We start from the raw sequence: 21,958 nt of genomic DNA, 5'->3' as shown, positions 1-21,958 counted from the left end.
ATGCCCACCCACACTGGGGAGGGCGGTCTTCTTTGCTCAGTCTGCCAATTCAAATGCTCATCTGGTCCAGAAACACCCACACAGGCACACCCAGAAATAATGTTTAGCCAAATATCTGGGTACCTTGTCACCTGATAAGCATGACACATATAATTAGCCATCACACCAGGATAGGTGAGTTCAGAGTCAACTAACATTACCCCACACCTCTGAGCTTTGCTTTGTCTCCCGAGAGTGGGAATTAAGCTGTCACAGGAGGAAAAACTGCGTCTTGGCATTTACAAAGCAGCAGAGCCACCTGGACACCCTCCTTGGCAGGCGGCAACTTGTGAACACAACTTGCTCTGACTTTACCTCTTTTCCACCTCAGGCCTCCTCTGGCTTTTATCTTCCTACTGTGTCCTACATCAGTATGGTTTTTAATGGTTATTTTTAAATGATGATTATTTTAAGTGATAATTTATTACGAACAGTGACAATTGACATACGTGGGTGCTTTAATAAAAATGTCAGCTAATACATACACTAAGTGTACCAAGAGTCCTTCTAAGTGTTTTACATACATGAACTAGCCTTGTTTATAGTTGGGGAAATTGAGGCACAGAGAGGTTGACTGACCTGCCTGAGGCCATATAGCAAGAAAAAGCTAGGGGTAGAGCTTGAACCTGGGCCAGGATTCTGACTTAACAGCCTCTCCTCCTTCAGCCTCCCTAGTCAGCCTTCAGAATCCTGGGGTATTTTTGCTTCTTCTCTTCTCACAAAGGCTCACTGCTCACAGATGCCCCCGGGCCCTTTCCTCCTATGTGAGCAGCTGCCTCCTGCGGAATGGTTTTTGTACAGAGCCCATGTCGTGACTCTTATATGAAGAAATGTGTGGGATGAATAACCATCTAAAAATAACTCAAGATCGATTTTTTTTTTGGGTGGGGGGAGGGCTGTGTTTTCTTTCTCTACCCTCCTATCCTTCCTTCTGCTCCCAAGGCCCATAAATTGCTGGTTGACAGCTGGGCCAGGCTGACTTCCTGTAAGGCTGTAGTAACATGGAATTAGCCTGGCTTCCGCCCTCTTCAGCACGGAAATGCCAGTGATTGGTCACTACAGACATCTCTGAGTTGATACCTCCTTCCCTGGGACAAGTCTTCGCTTATGAGATAACTGGGCGGAGATAGATTCCCAGACTTGTCTCCTGGGGAGGAGCCAGTGAATGGCTGGCAGTTAATGGGCTGTGCCATCTGAGGGTGCCCAAAATTCCTGCCTCCAGGGAGGAGCCAGGCAGGCAAGGGCAGAGAGCTCTGGCAGCCTGCACCCCTGCACGGAGGTTTCCAAGCTGTCTGCTGACTCAGGGACTGGCTGAGTGGCTCCCTTCTGTCTTGCTGTCTCCAATGGGCCCCTCACCCTCACTGGCCACCCACAGCCTGCCTGGAGAGGCTTTAGAAATCTAGCAGATCTTTCTGCCCAGAACCTGCCAGCTAAAACTGGTATCCTAAGACCAGGCCATTTTTTTTCCTCAGCGGGTCTGTCTTGCAGAATGCATATCAGTTCTGGGGTATGCTAGGCATTTCCGTGTAGCTCAGCCATGCCTAGGGGCTCTTCCCTCTGTGATGTCAAATGTGCAGAAAGGGTCTACGGACACCCATGTTTAATGAGGGGTTGGGCTGGGGAGGGGACAGTGCGAGGAAGGGAAAGAAATCTACTAAGGGCCAAAGATTCAGAGGTTCCCTACTCACACTGAGCCTTTGGCCAAGTGGTGGAAAATTCCAGGTGGAAGCTTGGAAGTTCCCAGTGTAGGAGCAATGGTGAGGAAGTACCATACTTCCTTGCTGCCCACACGCCTCAGCCTCAGCCAGGAGGCTCCTGAGTTCTCCTGTGGTTGCTCAGTGTCCCCAGTTGTGGCTGCTCATTAGCATCTCCTGGGGACCTTTAAAATGCTGATCCCCAGGATTCCCCTGTGCCAGTTACATCAGCATCCCTGGGGCGGGACCCAGGCCTGCCAGGTGATGGGTGCATGCAGCTGGGCCTGGGAGCCACCATGGCAGCAGTAACCTGTTTTCCTCCACCCTCTGCCTTGCTTCTTAACTTCTGATTTTTCAGATTCAGAGATGGGCATTGCCGCACCTGGCACTGTCCTACATGACACGGGCTTGGTAAACAATGTTGAGGCTTGCTCTGCCATTGAGGAGGAGGAGGGGGAGGATCTAGGCCACACTCCAAGGGCTTAGAAGCTTTTCTATGACTTCATTAAGAAGTGTCTCATAAACACTGAAGGGAATGCATCAGTTTGGAAGTTGTACTTAAGGTCCTGAAGGGGTTTGAAAACAAGTGTCTCTGGGCCTGTAGCCAGTAGAAGGGCCTGTTCTCTGAGAGCTCTGCTGCCTCCACCTGGGCCTGGGTTCTTGTCCTCTGGACCAACCACCTCCCTTGACTCCCAGGTGACTCCTGAGCCTGTGTCTCTGGGCCCCCTGCCCAGGCTGCAGTGTGGTGGCAACGTGCCCCTGCGCATGGCCAACCAGCAATGCAGACTGAAGGCAGTGCAGACCACGCTCCCCCACACCGCCCTGGGAAACCAGCCAGTGTCCTGACTGCTCCCAGCAGCACCACCTCCACCCAGTCCCCAAGAACAGGTCTTATCTTCCTCTGCCCCACCTCCATCCCTGCAGCAGGTCTCGCCTCTCCCCGTTCCCTTCTTGGAGCCGGGCCGCAGTGCAGTCTCCTGTCTTCTTGGCTCGCCACTGCTGCCCCTGATGGCCTGCAGCTTCCAGCCTGGCTCCTCTCCGGAGCCTCCCAGGCACCACTTTCTAGGGGGCCTCAAACACAGCTGGGCATGAGGAAGTCTACAGGCTGGGGGCAGCCCAGGAGCCACCCTTCGGCCCACCCTCGGCTGCTAGACTCCTAGGACACTGGCCAAACGCTCCAGCCAGCTCCAGCCCGAGCTCTGAATGCGGAAGGCACTCAGTCCTGCTTTACCTCTTGAGTCCAGACTCGGCTCTTCCTCCCCAGTGACCAGTCTGGCTTTCTGTTGCCTCCCTGTGAGCCTAAATGTTCTAGCTGGAACTCTCTCTCCCTCCCCATGTATCTGCTCAGAGAGATGGCTCTACTTCCAGCCCAGAATGCACTTGGCCTAGTCCCCTCTCCACACTGGGTCACACTGCCACTTGTGGTCTGTCCGGAGCCTGTCTTCCTGCACACGCCCTACACTACCTTCCTGGCCTCCTGTCTCCCTTCACCACCCCGTTCATATACTGCTTTCCTGGGACCGCACAGAAGGAAAGTGGCTCGTGGAAGTGCCGATGGCACCTTCGTACATGAGGGCCTGGTGCAGTCCCTGTCTGTTAAGACAAGCCCATGGCTGCCAGGCAGTAGGGGCCTTGTAACTGCCCCGCACTGCCTGGCCCATCTTGTCCTTCTGAGTTGCCTGAGAACACTGGATGCATTTCTGGTTTTCTTGATTTGAAACTATTGTTACACACACACACACACAGACACTCATTCATCCTTTATGTGTACCCATTTTCTCTGAAGGGAAGCACATCCTGGGATGGCTTAGCTGCATCAGCTAAAGCCCTGAAGGGATCCACAGGTAAGGACTAGAAACAATTCTAGATTCTGAGGTCCATGAATGAGAAAACCAGAGTAGGCATATGGGCTCATGCATACTTAGAGTAAGTAGGCAGCCCGGACCCCCCAACCTTCTCTGACCAGGAGGGTACATGTAACGGGCTGCACTCATGGGCTCCTGGGGATGTGCCCCCGTGCCACCCTTTGTCATGGAAGGGGCTAGATGATTTCAGAGCATTTGACCTTTCCCAGCTCTAAATGGCACTGCAGGCCTCATCTCATTTCTCCTTTATGTAGCAGCTTCCAGGGGTCCCCCGAAACAGCTCTGCTACCCCAGTGTTGCTCAGATAGTCCTCTGGGGCAGACATGTCCCAGCTGATGGAGACGCTCCTGTGACCTTGCCCTAGAAGATTGGTAGTCTGTCAGTGGACAGTGATCTGAGCCCCTGCCATGCCCAAGTTTACCCTGAGAAGGTGAGCGCTGGATATGGGGGGAAAGCAAGGATCTGCAGGTGGACAGAGTGTAGTGGTCACATCTGTAGGACCTTAGGAGGTCACCAGCCTCTCTGTAGCTCCGCATCCATGTCTGTAGAGTGAGCACGGTGAGCTGGGAGGATCAGAAAGGACAATGTAGGCAGAACATCGGGTATGGTACCTGGCATATAGTGCAGGAGAGTTCCTGCTCCTGAGTACTCCATGATGGGCAAAGCATTGTGCAGATGTTCATCAGGGCTCAACAGCACACTGTGATCTTAACTCAATAATTAAGCCCTTACTGAGTGTCTGGCTCAGAGGCCAGACCAGAGCCCTTGCTAGGTTTTATGGCACTGTGTCTGCTCAGTGCTCGTTATTTATGGAGATTATCACCCATTCTTCCATTTGGTCTGCCTTGGTAACATCAGCACCTGTATGGATGGTCTGGGCGAGGAAAGCTGTGAGCCTGTCAACAGGGCAGCCAAGGGTTTCTGCGGGTGCAGCACTTGGCTGTGTCGAGAGCCCAGGATTCTAATCAGAGGGGTTAAGCAGCTAATAGCCTGGCTCTTCAGGACCACAAAAGTTGGGGCTTCAGGGACAGCTACGGCCATTCAGAAAGCCAAGACCCAGGGCTCGGTAGAAACATTTGGAATGTATGTGCTACCAGCCTCCCATGCCAGCTTGGGGCTTCCCCAGGAGAGTTGCTCACCTTCACTTTTTTTTTTTTAATTTTGTTATCATTAATCTACAATTACATGAAGAACATTATGTTTACTAGGCTCCCCCCTTCACCAAGTCCCCCCAACCACCCTATTAAAGTCACTGTCCATCAGCATAGTAAGATGCTGTAGAATCACTACTTGTCTTCGCTGTGTTGCACAGCCCTCCCCATGCCCCCCCTACATGTGAATGATACATGATAATCGTAATACCCCCTTTCTTTTTCCCCACCCTTATCCCTCCCTTCTCACCCATCCTCCCCAGTCCCTTTCCCTTTGGTAACTGTTAGTCCATTCTTGGGTTCTGTGATTCTGCTGCTGTTTTGTTCCTTCAGTTTTTCTTTATACTTACACTCCATGTATGAGTGAAATAATTTGGTACTTGTCTTTCTCCGCCTGGCTTATTTCACTGAACATAATACCCTCTAGCTCCATCCATGTTGCTACAAATGGTAGAATTTGTTTTCTTCTTATGGCTGAATAATATTCCATTGTGTATATCTACCACTTCTTCTTTATCCATTTATCTACTGATGGACACTTAGGTTGCTGCCATTTCTTAGCTATTGTAAATAGTGCTGTGATAAACATAGGGGTACATCTGTCTTTTTCAAACTGGGCTGCTGCATTCTTAGGGTAAATTCCAAGAAGTGGAATTCCTGGGTCAAATGGTATGTCTATTTTTAGCTTTTTGAGGAACCTCCATACTGCTTTCCACAATGGTTGAACTAATTTATATTCCCACCAGCAGTGTAGGAGGGTTCCCCTTTCTCCACAACCTCACCAACATTTGTTGTTTGTCTTTTGGATGGTGGCGATCCTTACTGGTGTGACGTGATATCTCATTGTGGTTTTAATTTGCATTTCTCTGATGACTAGCGATGTGGAGCATCTTTTCATGTGTCTGTTGGCCATCTGAATTTCTTCTTTGGAGAACTGTCTGTTCAGTCCTCTGCCCATTTTTTAATTGGATTATTTGCTTTTTGTTTGTTGAGGAGCATGAGCTCTTTATATATTTTGGATGTCAACCCTTTATTGGATCTGTCCTTTATTAATATATTCTCCCATACTGTAGGGTACCTTTTTGTTCTATTGATGGTGTCCTTTGCTGTACAGAAGCTTTTCAGCTTGATATACTCCAACTTGTTCATTTTTGCTTTTGTTTCCCTTGACTGGGGAGATATGTTCATAAAGAAGTCACTCATGTTTATGTCCAAGAGATTTTTGCCTATGTTTTTTTCTAGGAGTTTTATGGTTTCATGACTTACATTCAGGTCTTTGATCCATTTTGAATTGACTTTTGTGTATGGGGTTAGACAGTGATCCAGTTTCATTCTCTTACATGTAGCTGTCCAGTTTTGCCAGCACCATCTGTTGAAGGGACTGTCATTTCCCTATTGTATGTCCACGGCTCCTTTATCGTATATTAATTGGCCATATATGTTTGGGTTAATGTTTGGAGTCTCTATTCTGTTCCACTGGTCTGTGGCTCTGTTCTTGTGCCAGTACCAAATTGTCTTGATTACTGTGGCTTTGTAGTAGAGCTTGAAGTTGGGGAGAGAGATCCCCCCCCACTTTATTCTTCCTTCTCAGGATTGCTTTGGCTATTCGGGGTCTTTGGTGTTTCCACATGAATTTTTGAACTATTTCTTCCAGTTCGTTGAAGAATGTTGTAGGTAATTTGATAGGGATTGCATCGAATCTGTATATTGCTTTGGGCAGGATGGCCATTTTGACTATTAATTCTTCCTAGCCAGGAGCATGGGATGAGTTTCCATTTGTTAGTGACCTCTTTAATTTCTCTTATGAGTGTCTTGTAGTTTTCAGGGTATAGGTCTTTCACTTCCTTGGTTAGGCTTATTCCTAGGTATTTTATTCTTTTTGATGCAATTGTGAATGGAATTGTTTTCCTGATTTCTCTTTCTATTAGTTCATTGTTAGTGTATAGGAAAGCCACAGATTTCTGTGTGTTAATTTTGTATCCTGCAACTTTGCTGTATTCCAATATCAGTTCTGGTAGTTTTGGAGTGGAGTCTTTAGGGTTTTTTATGTACAGTATCATGCCATTTGCCAATAGTGACAGTTTAACTTCTTCTTTACCAATTTGGATTGGTTGTATTTCTTTGTTTTGTCTAATCGCCATGGCTAGGACCTCCAGTACTATGTTGAATAACAGTGGAGAGAGTGGGCATCCCTGTCTTGTTCCCGATCTCAGAGGAAAAGCTTTTAGCTTCTCGCTGTTCAGTATGATGTTGGCTGTGGGTTTGTCATATATGGCCTTTATTATGTTGAGGTACTTGCCCTCTATACCCATTTTTCTGAGAGTTTTTATCATGAATGGATGTTGAATTTTGTCAAATGCTTTTTCAGCATCTATGGAGATGATCATGTGGTTTTTGTCTTTCTTTTTGTTGATGTGGTGGATGATGTTGATGGATTTTCGAATGTTGTACCTTCCTTGCATCCCTGGGATGAATCCCCCTTGGTCATGGTGTATGATCCTTTTGATGCATTTTTGAATTCGGTTTGCTAATATTTTGTTGAGTATTTTTGCATCTACGTTCCATCAGGGATATTGGTCTGTAGTTTTCTTTTTTGGTGGTGTCTTTGCCTGGTTTTGGTATTAGGGTGATGTTGCCTTCATAGAATGAGTTTGTGAGTATTCCCTCCTATTCTATTTTTTGGAAAACTTTAAAGAGAATGGGTATTATGTCTTCTTTGTATGTCTGATAAAATTCCAAGGTAAATCCATCTGGCCCGGGGGTTTTGTTCCTGGGTAGTTTTTTGATTACTGCTTCAATTTCTTTGCTGGTAACTGGTTTGTTTAGATTTTGTGTTTCTTCCTTGGTCAGTCTTGGAAGGTTGTATTTTTCTAGGAAGTTGTCCATTTCTTCTAGGTTTTCCAGCTTCTTAGCATATAGGTTTTCATAGTAGTCTCTAATAATTCTTTGTATTTCTGTTGGGTCTGTCGTGATGTTCCCTTTCTTGTTTCTGATTCTGTTGATGTGTGTTGATTCTCTTTTTCTCTTAATAAGCCTGGCTAGAGGCTTATCTATTTTGTTTATTTTCTCAAAGAACCAGCTCTTGGTTTCATTGATTTTTTTCTATTGTTTTATTCTTCTCAATTTTGTTTATTTCTTCTCTGATCTTTATTATGTCCCTCCTTCTGCTGACTTTAGGCCTCATTTGTTCTTCTTTTTCCAATTTTGATAACTGTGATGTTAGACTATTCATTTTGGATTGTTCTTCCTTCTTTAAATATGCCTGGATTGCTATATACTGGCCTCTTAAGACTGCTTTCGCTGCGTCCCACAGAAGTTGGCGCTTTGTGTTGATGTTGTCATTTGTTTCCATATATTGCTGGATCTCCATTTTAATTTGGTTGTTGATCCATTGATTATTTAGGAGCATGTTGTTAAGCCTCCATGTGTTTGTGAGCCTTTTTGCTTTCTTTGTGCAAATTTATTTCTAGTTTTATACCTTTGTGGTCTGAAAATTTGGTAGAATTTCAATCTTTTGGAATTTACTGAGGCTCTTTTTGTGGCCTAGTATGTGGTCTATTCTAGAGAATGTTCCATGTGCACTTGAGAAGAATGTGCATCCTGTTGCTTTTGGGTGTAGAGTTCTATAGGTGTCTATTAGGTCCATCTTTTCTAGTGTGTTGTTCAGTGCCTCTGTGTCCTTACTTATTTTCTGTCTGGTGGATCTATCCTTTGGAGTGAGTGGTGTGTTAAAGTCTCCTAAAATGAATGCATTGCATTCTATTTCCTCCTTTAATTCTGTTAGTATTTGTTTCACATATGATGGTGCCCCTGTATTGGGTGCATATGTTTATAATGGTTATATCCTCTTGTTGGACTGAGCCCTTTGTCATTATGTAATGTCCTTCTTTATCTCTACTTTCTTTGTTTTGAAGTCTATTTTGTCTGATACTAGTACTGCAACACCTGCTTTTTTCTCCCTGTTGTTTGCATGGAAAATCTTTTTCCATCCCTTGACTTTTAGTCTGTGCATGTCTTTGGGTTTGAGGTGAGTCTCTTGTAAGCAGCATATAGATGGGTCTTGCTTTTTTATCCATTCTATTACTCTGTGTGTTTTGATTGGTGCATTCAATCCATTTATATTTAGGGTGATTATTGAAAGATATGTACTTATTGCCATTGCAGCCTTTAGATTCGTGGTTACCAAAGGTTCAAGGTTAGCTTCTTTAGTATCTTACCGTCTAACTTAACTCGCTTATTAAGCTATTATAAACACTGTCTGGTGATTCTTTATTTCTCCCCCTTCTTATTCCTCCTCCATTCTTTATATGTTGGTTGTTTTATTCTATGCTCTTTTGTGTTTCCTTTAACTGCTTTTGTGAGTAGTTGATTTTATTTTTTGCCTTTAGTTAGTATTTGGTTGGTCTGCTTTCTTTGCTGTGATTTTATTTTCTCTGGTGACATCTGTTTAGGAGTGCTCCCATCTAGGGCAGTCCCTCTAAAATACCCTGTAGAGGTGGTTTGTGGGAGGCAAATTCCCTCGACTTTTGCTTGTCTGGTAATTGTTTAATCCCTCCTTCATATTTAAATGATAATCGTGCTGGATACAGTATTCTTGGTTCAAGGCCCTTCTGTTTCATTGCATTAAATATATCATGCCATTCTCTTCTGGCCTGTAAAGTTTCTGTTGAGAAATCTGATGATAACCTGATGGGTTTTCCTTTGTAGGTGACCATTTTCCTCTCTCTAGCTGCCTTTAAAACTCTGTCCTTGTCCTTGATCTTTGCCATTTTAATTATTATGTGTCTTGGTGTTGTCCTCCTTGGGTCCCTTCTGTTGGGAGTTCTGTGTACTTCGTGGTCTGAACCATTATTTCCTCCCCTAGTTTGGGGAAGTTTTCAGCAATTATTTCTTCAAATACACTTTCTTTCCCTTTTATCTCTCTTCTTCTTCTGGTGCCCCTATAATGCGAATATTGTTCTGTTTGGATTGGTCACAGAGTTCTCTTAATATTGATTCATTCCTGAGATCCTTATATCTCTCTCTGTGTCAGCTTCTATGTGTTCCTGTTCTCTGGTTTCTATTCCATCAATGACCTCTTGCATCTTATCCATTCTGCTTATAAATCCTTCCAAAGATTGTTTAATTTCTGTAATCTCCTTCCAGACTTCATCCCTTAGCTCTTGCATATTTCTCTGCAGCTCCATCAGCATGGTTATGACCTTTATTTTGAATTCTTTTTCAGGAAGATTCGTTAGGACTATCTCTCCAGCTTCCTTCTCAGGGGAGGGTCTGGGTTAGTCTGGTCTGGATCAAATTCTTCTGCCTTTTCATGGCGATAGAGGTAGTTGTGGGAAGCTGGTGCATATGTTGGCTGGGAGGACGTCCCTTCTTGCTAGTTGTGGCCTTCCTCTCCTGGGAGAACAGCAACCTGTAGTGGCTTGTGCTGGGTAGCTGCACGCAGTCAGGGTTTCTAATTCTTGCCCAGCCACTGTGAAATAATTTCTGCCCTGCTGCGTCAGGCTGCTGCTCCCCTATGGCGGAGCGGCGTTGGAGAAGAACGGGCAGGAGGCTGTTTATCTCTGTGAGGGTCCTCCGAGCTGCGCTGCCGCCCAGGGGGTTAGGGTGCCCAGAGTTCCCCGGGATTCCCAGCTGCTGGGCTAAGTGTCCTGGAATGTTTCTGTCCCACTGTGGGGTCCCTGTCCCTTTAAGTCTTTCAAAGGGCACTCGCTTTTCTTTGTCCCGGGGGCGCCGGCTGCTGGGACCCACTCTCAGGTTTTACTGTCCCATTTCTCTAGTGTCCAGCACCCCACGCACTGTGTGTCTGCGCTCCACTGCGGATGGCTGGGGCTGGGTATTTATTTAGCAGTCCTGGGCTCCCTCTCCCTCCCTGCTCCGACTCCTCTCCTCCCGCCGGGGGCTGGGGTGAGGGGTGCTCGGGTCCCACCGGGCCACAGTTTGTATCTTACCCCCTTCCCAAGGTGCTGGGTCTCGCAGGTGTAGATGTTGTCTGGCTGTTGTCATGTATCTTCTGGTCTCTCTTCTAGGGATAGTTGTATTTGTTGAATTTTCAAAAATATATATGGTTTTGTGAGATTCTGCTGCTCTACTCACGCCACCATCTTGGCTCGGCCCCTCAGCTTCATATTTTATAGTTACCATGCCCACCAGTACCTGGACACTGCTGAGGGTTCCTGCAGAATGAATTTTTTATATTGAAAGTGAATAACTTGAGTTCTGTGTAAAATCAGAGGTCTGCTCCAACAGGTCAAGAGGAAGACTTCCTAGTAGCTCCTTCTGAAAAGTTCTGAGAAGAAAACATTGAAATGGAAGCTGAACCTGTGTGTAACCTACAGCATCACTGTAGAAAATGGGAATCTAGCCTCTGTGTAGCAGGTCACTCTCCTTTCTAGCATAACTTCATAGCACTTTCTGGGGTCTCCCATCTGCATTCTCTGTTTGCCTTTAAACTTCACTTAATTCCCCTCTGGCTATGGGATTTTCTCTGTCATGCCCACATTTCTCTTGTTCATTACTTACAGCTTCCTGCTAAACTGCAGTGGTTTTCTTTCTACCTGGTGTCTGATAGTCAATACTTAATTTAACTTCAGAATATGGGTTACTTGAGATGATGCAAATTATCTATAATATACAGGCCTGTTTAGGGGAAATGCTTAAACTATTTAAGGAGTCATTCCTTAGGACTGGTCTTGGCACACATGGCACAGGAGGGCAATAGAATGGAAGTCCAAGAGGTAGCTAGCAGGCCCTGCATCTGAATCACTGGTGCCCAGGCCCTGGCTCTGGAAATTCATGCAGATCACTTAGGAAAGGGAGGGAAGGCAGTAGATTCATTGTACCATTGTACCCACAGTTCACAAGGTTTTAGAAGAAATGCAACCCCATAAATAAAAATACATACTAAAAATCACATAGTTTAAACTGCCTGCTCATCCTGGTGCGGGCAGGTATCCCACAGGCAGGGCAGGCCAGGTGATGGGGACACTGCACAGCATGACTCAGCATGAACCCAGAGTAGGGCTACAAGTTGGGGATCTGGAATACTGCCTGCCTTCAACCCCGGCTGCCCTGCCTATTTGCTGCGGGGCCCTGGGAAAGTCACTTGACCTCTGGGCCTCCTTCCCTTCTCTGTAAAATAAGGATAATAATAGTGACATTTAGTATACAGGGTTGTGGGGACTAAAAGACACAGTTGCAAAGTGCTTGTCATAGTGGCTGGTGCATGGTAAGAGCTCAATAGATGTTATCGGTTGTTATCATTATTCACCCCCCTTCCCACTTGCGCAGGATGCTGTATCCTTCAGGTATTCTGAGATACCCTCTAGGTCTAGGAACTCTTGTGTTTCTGGAAGGCATTTTCTTTTCCAACTTTTTAATCTTACAAAGAGGCAGCAGAAGGCTTTTCCAACTGGAATCAAAGGGACTCACTCATTGAGAAAGGCTGCATTCCGCCTAAGAAGAGCCCTGTGGGAATGGTCCACAATGGAGCCACTAGGAGTACTGTTCATGCTGGGCTGTCACTCACCTGTGGCCATGGCTCTCTTGCAGGAGCACCTCAGCTAATGGCGAAAGTCCTCTGCTGCTCAGTTGGGTATGGTCAGTGGCTCTGGTTCCTTATTTTTTCTGTCTATAAACCTATTTATTTACTGTCACTTCAATCAGAACAACTGTTATCCTTGGCTTGGTATAGTTTTTTTTTCCTTAAATAATTTAAGCTTAAATTATCTAGAATGTATCAGGAACTAGCCATCAAGAGATGAATTGTGTTGAGCCACATCTGGGGTCACCTCCTGCTGTGCTGTGTACTTTATATGCATTGGTTCAAGTAATTCTCACCTCAACCCTGGAAGGTATAATATTTATTAGCCCTGCTTTTCAGATCAGAAAACAGAAAGTCAGAGAGATTAAGGAACTTGCACCTATCTAGAACATAATGGAGCCAGAATTCAACTTGAGATCTGCCTCCAGAGCTTATACTTTTGTCTTTAATATCCATCATTATTATGTAATGATATTTCAATAAATGAAAAGAATTATTAAATATTAAGACACTATAAGCAAAGCTAAAGAATCTGGACCTCTTCCCCCATCTCTGCCTTTGCAGGTTTCAGTTGTACACTCTTTGCCTTATAGCACCACACTTGCAAAATAGGTGTTGTTAATAATAGTAGCTTTTCTATCTGCCTTATCCCCATTTTTTAAGGGTTAATGAATTAGTAGACAAAAAGCCATTCTGTAACCCTTACAGTCCTCTGTGTTTGCCTATTGTTAGCGGTAGCATAGTAACACACATTACATAAGACCCTTTTGTGAGAAATACTCTAGTTTAAACCTAAAGTGGAAATTAACAGAATCTCACGCCTCTCAAGTACTCTGTAAGGCTCATCATATTTGTAGGGCTAGGCTGCAGAACCACGGTTGTCCAGTAGATGTCACCCTCTACCAAGGACACAGCCTCTGTAGGCCTCCTGGGTCCATTTGGCTCATTAGCTGTTAAAGGTGGGGCAGTGATGTGGGTGTGGAATTCTGACTGGGACAGGTAAGTAGGTAAGGGGCAGGACACTCAGAATGTCAGCCCAGTGAGGCCCTGCCTCTGCTGAGGGTGCTCACAGGTGAGCAGGGAGAGCCCAGGACATGCAGATTGTACCCAAGGGCTGTCCATTGTGGGAAGGGACTCCCCAATGGCCAGGGTCAACGATGGCTTCATAGAGGTGACCTCTGAGATGGGTCCTGAAGCATGAGAAATAATCTTCAAGCTGAAGAAATGGGAAGGGCATTCCAGGACATTCTGAGCACATGTGAGTAGTTTGATGGGCCATGACCTCATTGACGGGGAGAGGAGGTAGACTAGAAAGGAGGCTGATGAGGCCAGATTAGTAGGAGCTTGAGTGCCACATTTGGGGGTTTTTTCCCACTTGGGGTGGGCTAGTGGGGAGTAGGAATTAGATGTGTGGATGATGTATTAGACCAGAAGAGATTGGAGGCAGGGAGGCCAGTTAGGCCATTGTTGAAAGTCTTAGCACAGGATTGGAAAAGAAGACCTAGATTGGAAGTTGTCTGCAAGAAAGAACTGCATGGATATGCAATCTGATTAGATGGGTGGGGTGGGAGCTTGTCAGTGAAGGAAATAAGGCTGACTTGGAAGTTTCTAGCTTGAGCGTCTAAGTGGAGGTAGAGCCATTAGTTTAGACAGAAGACATATGCAAAGAAGCAGATGGGGAAAACAGAAAAGAAAAATCAATTTTTAGTCTCCTTGAGTCTGAGGTGCCTGTGGGACTGAGACCCCTGCAGGTGGAAAGGCCCAGCAGGCGTTTGGTTATGGTGGTCTGGAGCTGGTGAAGAAAGGACAGAGAAGCAGCCTAGTTCCTGGACTCGCTGTTTCTCGTTCTGTCCAATTTGTCAAGAGGCTTCCTGACCCAAGCCAGTGGCCTGGGGCCTCATGATGACCATGCCGGTTTCACACTGCTTCTGTCAACAGCAGCATGGCTAGAAATGTCTTCCTCAGTGACTGGAGACCCTGGTATGCTTTGTGGCACCAGCACTCTGGAATGGGGACCCCCCTGGCAGGCCCCTCCTTTTTACCTCTTCTCAAAACTGGAAACTGTCTGCCCAAGAGGAGTGGTAGGAAATGTAGGCACTCCCGAAGGTGCTTGTGTGCTGGCTGGGCCAGGCAGGGTGGTGGTTGGCCAAGGCAGAGGAGCCTATGCTCTTGTACGAAGCTGTTATTTGCTCCTTCCCTGTGTGCGTGTGTGCGTGCACATGTGCATGCATGAATATACATACATGCTTGCATGTAGATAGGTACTTATGTGCCCGAGCACTGCCCTAAATGCAGGGGAGCTGGCCTGTTGCTGCTGGCCTCTCCTGCTGTCTTGGGAGGAGCTCCCCCATGAGGAAGTCTGACAGAGGCTAGCCCTGAGGTGGCATTTGTCAGGAGCCATGACACCAGCTCTCCCTGACCTGTGGGCAATGCGTTAGTTTCCTATGCTTGCTGTAACAAATTATCATAAAGCCAATGGCTAAAACCACAGAAATTTATCCTCTCACAGCTCTGGAGGCCAGAGTGAGGAAACAGTATCATTGGGCCAGACTCAAAATATGGATAGGGCCACACTCCTCGGAGTCTCTAGGGGAGAATCTGTTCCTTGCCTCTTTGAGTTTCTGGTGACTCCTGGCATTTCTTAGCTGTGACTGCATCTTCCAACCTGTCTCTGTGGTTCACTGCCTTGCTTCTCTGGTATCAAATTGCCCTCTCATAAGGATACATGTGATTGCATCTAGGGTCTACCCAGATAATACAGGATCATCTCTTCTCAGAATCCTTGACTTAAATCACATGTACACAGTCTTTGCCTTATAAGGTAGTATATATATGAGGTTCCAAGGACTAGGATCTTTGAGTGCTTTCACTTAGCCTACTGCAGGTAAATTTGAGAAAGTTTTCATTTGACCCTTAACACCTGTGTGCAAATTGGGCATCATATCCCCATGTTAGCAATGATAAAATGGGCTTTTCCAGCTAAGGTGCCAAGATCTATTGGGAAACCTTGACCTGTTAATCAACTCCAGGCCTAAGGGTTCAGAATGTTTTTTTAACCTAAAATCTATCCATCTTTTTTTTTTCCCTTAAAGAAAAAAGATGGTAGTACATTTACTCAGGCAACAGAAAATCTACACCTCATTTCTGCACTGGGTGACTCTTGCTGGTTCACCCAGCCCTTTCCAGCTTGGGGATCAGCGTTGAAGGATGAGAAAGCTGTGGTGTGCTTCTCTCCTGCCTCCCACTGCATTTGGGTTCACTCTCGTGGACATGAGTCAGGAGAGGGCGATGCCCGGGTTCTTGTTCATGGAGCCAAGAATGAACTTAGCAAACACTCAAGGTAGGAGAGCAAGGCAGAGGCTTTTATTTAGAGAGAAAGCAGGAGGACAGAGCTCCTGGCTCAGGCCAGGAAGGGGACAAGAGAGCCCCCCAGGGAGTTGTTGTCTAGGGGTTTTATAGGCAGTTGAGAGACAGGGCTAGGGATGCACACCTGCTAAGTGGCCCCAAAATGTTTTCCTTTGAAGAAACATTAAGTTTATTAGTCTTCCTGGTTATTTACAAGATTTTACTGTTCTGATATCCACCCAGGAAAGCAGCTTCCTGGTCTGGGAGCTTATCATTCAAGGCTGCCTGCTTTGCTCCCAAGGTAGGCTGTTATTGTCTGTTTGTTAAGGAACTTACTTTTTAACTAATTGGGTTTTAAGATGGAATCCTTCCTGTTTTTACTATGTTGTTTTGGGGTTGCTTGCTACATTGCCCAAGTTGCAACAAATCATTTGTTTAGGGCTAGAGGAAAAAAAGCAGCACCTGGGTAGTCAGAAAAGTAAGCTCCCCCCCCCCCCCCCCCAGCAGGCCAAAGCAGATCTCACAATGGATTATCTTGCTTAGTTTTTTTCCAGAGACCCTCACCCCACTCTGTCTAAGCCCATGGTCCCTGTCTCAAGGGGACTGTTGGATCCATTACCCAGAGCAGACAGGGCAGCCCTCCGGTTTCCTGTGGCTGGGGGAGGGCAGGAAGAGCTGGGCTTGCTGGGAGCAGCGTAGGTGGGAGGGGATGTCAGTCTGCCTTCCAGACCCAGGGCTAGACAGAGACCTGGGCCGGAGATCCCTCACCTGGAGCTGAGGGACCCTTGTGTGGGCTCTAGGGCCTGGAAATGGCCAGCACAATGAAAGCCCCTTAAATTCCTCCGCTTCTGCTTTTGTGTCATCTGTATCATCTTCCCTAGGGAGGCATGTAGAGAAAATCCCGTTTTCGGAGATTGAGAACTCAGCTTTGAAGGGGGAGAAGGCTGTCCTAGGCAGCTCAGCTGGCCCTGGGGCCAGGGTGTGGGACTTACCAGTGCTGCCTTCTTGGCCCCCTTAGTGGGCTCAGAGGGCCAGGTTTGTGGACCGGTTGCCTCACCTGTACACAGGAGAGGATTTTAGAAGCTGGGTGCCCCACAATAGCTTGGGAAGCTTTTTGTTGTGGGCTGACCTGTCCTTATTGAGGTTTCTGCTGATCCCCCCACACACACACCAGGTGTGACCTGGGGCATATCACTCCCCTTCTCTGGGCCTCAGTTTCCTCACCTGCGTTTAAAGCAGGGTTGGTATAAGTGGACTCAGGTCCCTGCTGACTCCAGTGTGCTCCAAACCTTCCTGCTCATTTGAGGATTTGAGGCACCCCGTGTACAATCCATAGACTTGGGTGTCCTGGCCTTTTCTGGACACTGTGCCCCAAAAGAGGGTTCTCGCCAGGAGTCCTTTCCACCACCAGCCATGTCTCCTGTACAGAGGAGTGGCTGCTTCCTATTTCTCCAAGGGCAGACTAGGCATTGGGTAAAGAATAGAAAAGATGGGAGAGAGTCTGGCTTGACAGAAAGGTGCTCTGCGCTCAGGGCAGACATCGCTTAGAAGCCGGTTTCCTTCGCTCCGGGAGGGCCTGGCTCTGGGGCGCACTGAGGAGGCCCCTTAGAGCCTTCCGGGGATACCTGTGCCGCTTCCCTCTAAGCGCCCATCTGTTTGCAGACCCCAAACTCATCCGCTCGTCCCCTCCGGATTAGCTGCAGGAGGCAAATAACTGGCTCTGAATCCCGCCTTTGTCCAATGCAGCCAAGTGGGGAGGGACCCCCGGACCCCCTGCCCCCACTGGAATGTCGCCTGCTGCCACCCACCCCACTCCCAACCCCATCTCACGCTCCTTTTCAGTGGCCTCCTCCCGCTTGCTTCCCGAGTCCACTAATCCAACCACCGAAACAAGCGCACACCCTTCTGGTGGCCCAGCGCTCTCGGCTCGGCAATCCCGGCCCCTGGGCTCGGGAAAAAGCGGCCTTTTGTTATTCAAATCACGCCCGGGCCGCACGCTCCGGCCCCGGGAATCCGTCCACTGGGCGCCCCCCAACCGCGCGTCCCCCACCCACGGGCGCCCCGGCTGAATTGGGGATTCCCCGGCCCAGGGGCTCGGCAGCGCCGCCCGCCCGCGGGGCCGCGCCTCCCCCGCCCCCGGTGCGCGCTGCGGCTCGGCGCCCGGCCCCCTCCCCTCCCGCCTCCCCTCCCCCTTCCCTTCCTTTCTCCGGTCCAGCCTCGGTCCTGCCGCCGCCGCCTTCCCCTGTCCGCGGGGACCCTGCCGGTCGCTCTTTTCGCAGTATGGAGCCCTCGGGGCTGGATTAGCCGGGAGCAGCATTTGGGGGAAGCGGGATCTCAAGGGGTGGGGGGTGCCCGGCTGCCTCGGTCATGGATGTGAGCAAGATGGTAAGTGAAGAGCAGGGCTCTGCCCTGGAGCCTCCCCTGTGCCCGGCCTTCCTCCCTTCCCTCCACCTCCCCGGCTGTTGGATCCATTGAAAGTTTCTGGCGTGTTGATCCTGCCTGTTGGCCCCAACTCTGGGCGTACTGGAGGAGGGAGCCCGGCCAGGACTGTAGAGGCGGTCGGCGAACCAGGATGGGGCTGCCGGTTTCCCGCCGCGCTGCCTCCAGGGTGTCCGGGAGAGCTCGCTAGAGCCGGCGAGTGCGCTGTGGAGCTCGCCTTCCAAATTGCGAAATCAGCCTGGTAGAGGGAAGGCAGGGCTCATCCTATTTTCTCCAGAGGCCCTTTGCTCGCACACCTATTTGAGATTTATGGGACGATTTTTGGACTGAATCAGTGGGCAGGGGGGCATTGGTGTGGCCTGGGAGAGCAGTGAGGCTTTAACCTGCTTAGGAGGTGAGGGGCAAGAATGGGATCCTTGGGATAGATTGGGGGTAGGGCACGCACTTCTAGATTTACCACTTGGGGACTACTTGCTGCCTTGGCCTGGGGAGCAGGATAAACGCGGTTGGGGAGGTGGGGCGGCCCTCTCCCCAGAGAAACCCTCTACCCCCCAGGAACATAGTAGGAGCTGAATACCTTGTTGTTCATTGATTGATTGAGAAGCAGCCCTCAGTGGGTAGCAGAATGTGATTTGGGAGACTTTGAAAGAAGGGGATCTCTGGGAGCATTTAGAAGCCTGGAAACTGCAGGCTAACACTCTGAGTGAAAATTAAGGGTGCCCTTGAGATCATGACCACCCTGACCCTTGCTTTCTGCCATGGTTCATGCTCCCAGACCCTTAGAACCTTTAAGGACTCTGTGTGTCAGGCTGGAAAAGCGCCCCCAATGATGGTCTGTCTGCCTTTTGTGGGGACCCAGGGCTTCAGAGGAAAGGAACTAGGTTGGGAGGTGTCAGTGTGTCTTGGGCAGGGGGTGAGTCTGGGTTATGTGTACTTTGGGGATGAGAAGGCACTAGAATTTGAGTTCCTCGTGTGTGTACAGAATTAAGCTAGTTCTCCCTCAAAAAGTGTACTTTTGAAGTAGCTGTCTCTATGGAGAAAGCAGATTAAGTTCCTGGCCCTGCCAACTCATGGCATTTTGTCTTGGGTAGGGGACAGTGGGGCAGGCAGCAGGTGAGAGTTTTCCATGGCAGGAAAAGTCTCAACTGACTGACTGCTGCCCCTGGGGCTGGGGCTGGATGGGGCCCGTGTTAGCTCCCACCCTCACATGAGGACACCTACTCACCTATGGCTGGGCAGTGTCAAGAGTTTGGACCACCATTCATTATGTGCCTACCATGAAAACACTTACTTTGGCCACTGTTGGAACTATCCCTCAAATTTCTCGAGGAAGCAGTTGGGGTGGGGAGGTGGACCACCGAGCAGTGGCTGGCCCTTTCCTAGAGGTGCCTTAGCAAGACCAGAGTCATCTGTCTGGGCTGTGGTGGGGAGTAAGGGGGACCTGAAACTCTAGTCCAGTGGCCACCAAGCCAGATCACCCCAAGCTTTCTTTCTGGCCCTGAGCTCAGATTCCTTTCAAAGCCTGGTCTTTGAGGACCAGCACAAGGGTTCAGAGACCTGTGACTTTATAGAGATCTGGGTCATTTCTGACACTGCCACCTTCCTTCCTCCACCCCCTCATTAACTCAACAGCATTTATTTAATTCCTGCCATTTCTATAGTAAGTGTGGTGTGAAAGGCACAGAAACGTAATGTATAGCCTCCCTCCTCCTAAGGGCCCTTAGCATCCAGGTGAGGGTCAGAGGGATACAGTCCAGCCTAACAGCTGTCAATGCAGGTCCCCATCAGAAGGCCACGTAGTCCAGGGGCTGTGGGGGTGTGAGAAGGGGTGCTGGGCTGCAGAATTCAGATGGAGGACAAGGTACTAGGCTGACTCTCAAAATTGGGTGGTGTCGGCTCTGCTGAGAGCAGTTAGGGGTTATTGCCTGTTGGGTGAATCGCAGGAAGAGGAATGGGTGAGCCCATTGGGTGAGGCCCAGGATATTAGAGGCTTGGGACCAGGAAATGTTGAGAACTTTGGTTGGGGCCAGACCAATAAGGCCTTGAATACCAGCCAAGGTGTTCCAACCTTGGCTTGTGGGTACTAGGTAACTTGTGGAGAATTTGGGGCCCAGGAGACACACATGTATTGCCTCTTTCTTCCTTTAGCTGTGGGTCCCAACAAAAGTAATACTAGATTCTCATTAATCATTGAGCAACCAAATGCCCAGCACAGAAACAATTGTGCTCAGCTGTCTTATATGTGAAGAGCACTGACTCTGGACTGTGTAGCAAGAAGAACCTTCCCCATCCCAGGGAACCGGCACCTGCTAACCATTGCTGCTGAAGGCCAAAGTTAATTTCTGTTCTGACCATTAAAGCCCTCTTGGGTTGGAAGTCCTCACTGGGGGCCCTAGGCTCCAGGTCGACCTCAAACCTGGCATTTCAGCCACATCCTTGGCAGAGCCCAGTGTCAGCCCTGAGGAGTTCTCTTGCACGTCACTGAATGAAAAAAAGTAGACTGTGGTTCACCTGACACTCTACATGCTTTTGAGCAAGTTTCTTAACCTCTTAGCGCCATCTGTAAAATGAGAACCACACCTGCCTTAAGCATCCCAGTGAAGGCTGGAAATAATTCTTTTAAATAGCACAGGACCTGTCAGAGTAAGTCCTCCATGCATGGTGGCTATTATGACAGTGATGGGCTCCAGAGTCCCACCTAAGATGACTGATTCCCCCCAACCCCATGGATACACCTTTTGTTTTCTTGATCAGCCCCAGGAGCCGAGTGTGGGCTGAATTTCAGTTGACTCTTCTTGGGACCAATTTTCCCAGGGCTAGTCATCTTTCTGAATGAAGGTACAAATGACTGGGACCAGTAGATTTACCAGCTGCTGTGACCCATGAATTTTTGATGACATCAGCTATCTGTCCAAGGGAGACTTGGTTTAACCCTTAACTTGGCAGATGTCTTTTGGGAGTTGATGTTGGAGTCCCTGCCCTCACAGAACACAGAGAATGCAGTGCTGTAACATGGAGAACAGAGTCAACACATCCAAGTCTTAGAACTATACACACGATTACATATACATTACTTACTTACTTAGAGATATGTAATGATCTGTGTTTGCAGGGCACTCTATATTTTACAAAGCATTTTCATACCTGTTCATATTTGCCACAACCCCGTGAGGGAGGCAGGGCAAAAATAATTAGTCATGTCTGACAGATAAGAAGCCTAGAGTTCATTGCTGCACTGATGGACAGTGACTGCATTGGGGTATGGGTGGGGACTTGATAATCTGGGTAAATGTAGTAACCACATTGTTTTTTCATGTGAAATCTTCATAAGAGTGTATATCAATCAAACCTTAATAAAAAAAAAAAAGAATCCTAGAGTTGAGAAAAGTGAAGTCCTGTATCCCATACCAGTGGTGGACCCAGATGTTGTATCCAGGTCTCCTGATCACCAAAATGTATGCAGTGGGGTCAAAGTAAATACAGGGTACAGGAAAAGAGTCAGTGACCAGATTCTAAATAGACACAGGCTAATCAAAAAGATGAGCTGGAGTGGGGGCCTTTGTCTCTGGGTCCCCAGGAGAGAAGATCCAGAGAGAGGGAATCAGTATCTGTCCACTTGCAGGCTATACGCCTTGTCAGTCACCTACAGCAGTGTTTAAAACTCCAGTTTCTTCCTGGATTTGTGCTGCTCTTCTCAAATGTGAGACACATGACCTCTTGGATCTCCCAGCTTATGCAGTAGGAAGATGGCAGAGGTGAGGAAGAGGTGAAATAGATGTTCAAGTGTTCAGAGTAAATGATGATAGTGGTAGGACAGGAAGAAGCTTCTAGTCCGCCTGCTATTGCTGTTGGTATACATGTGTGTTTGCTGGGGCGAAGAGGGGT

General features: G+C 48.0%; 1 protein-coding gene across 3 annotated transcripts in view; it reads left to right on the top strand.

The window, feature by feature from the left end:
- The window catches only part of HIP1 (huntingtin interacting protein 1), a 154,438-nt gene that overhangs the window by 56,598 nt on the left and 75,882 nt on the right, over positions 1 to 21,958 (top strand). Inside the window, exon 1 of one of the 3 annotated variants that reach the window (XR_008992193.1) lies at positions 17,853 to 18,019. The exons of the other annotated variants lie outside the window; for them this stretch is intronic. The gene's annotated coding sequence lies outside the window, so the exon portion shown is untranslated. Of the gene's footprint in view, positions 1 to 17,852; positions 18,020 to 21,958 lie in introns of those variants that run through there. 3 annotated transcript variants of the gene reach the window in all.

The sequence above is a fragment of the Manis pentadactyla genome, chromosome 10 (assembly GCF_030020395.1).
Source record: "Manis pentadactyla isolate mManPen7 chromosome 10, mManPen7.hap1, whole genome shotgun sequence".
NCBI lineage: Eukaryota > Metazoa > Chordata > Mammalia > Pholidota > Manidae > Manis > Manis pentadactyla.
Note: the sequence above shows the minus strand (reverse complement) of the source record. Positions and strands in the feature narration are given on the sequence as shown.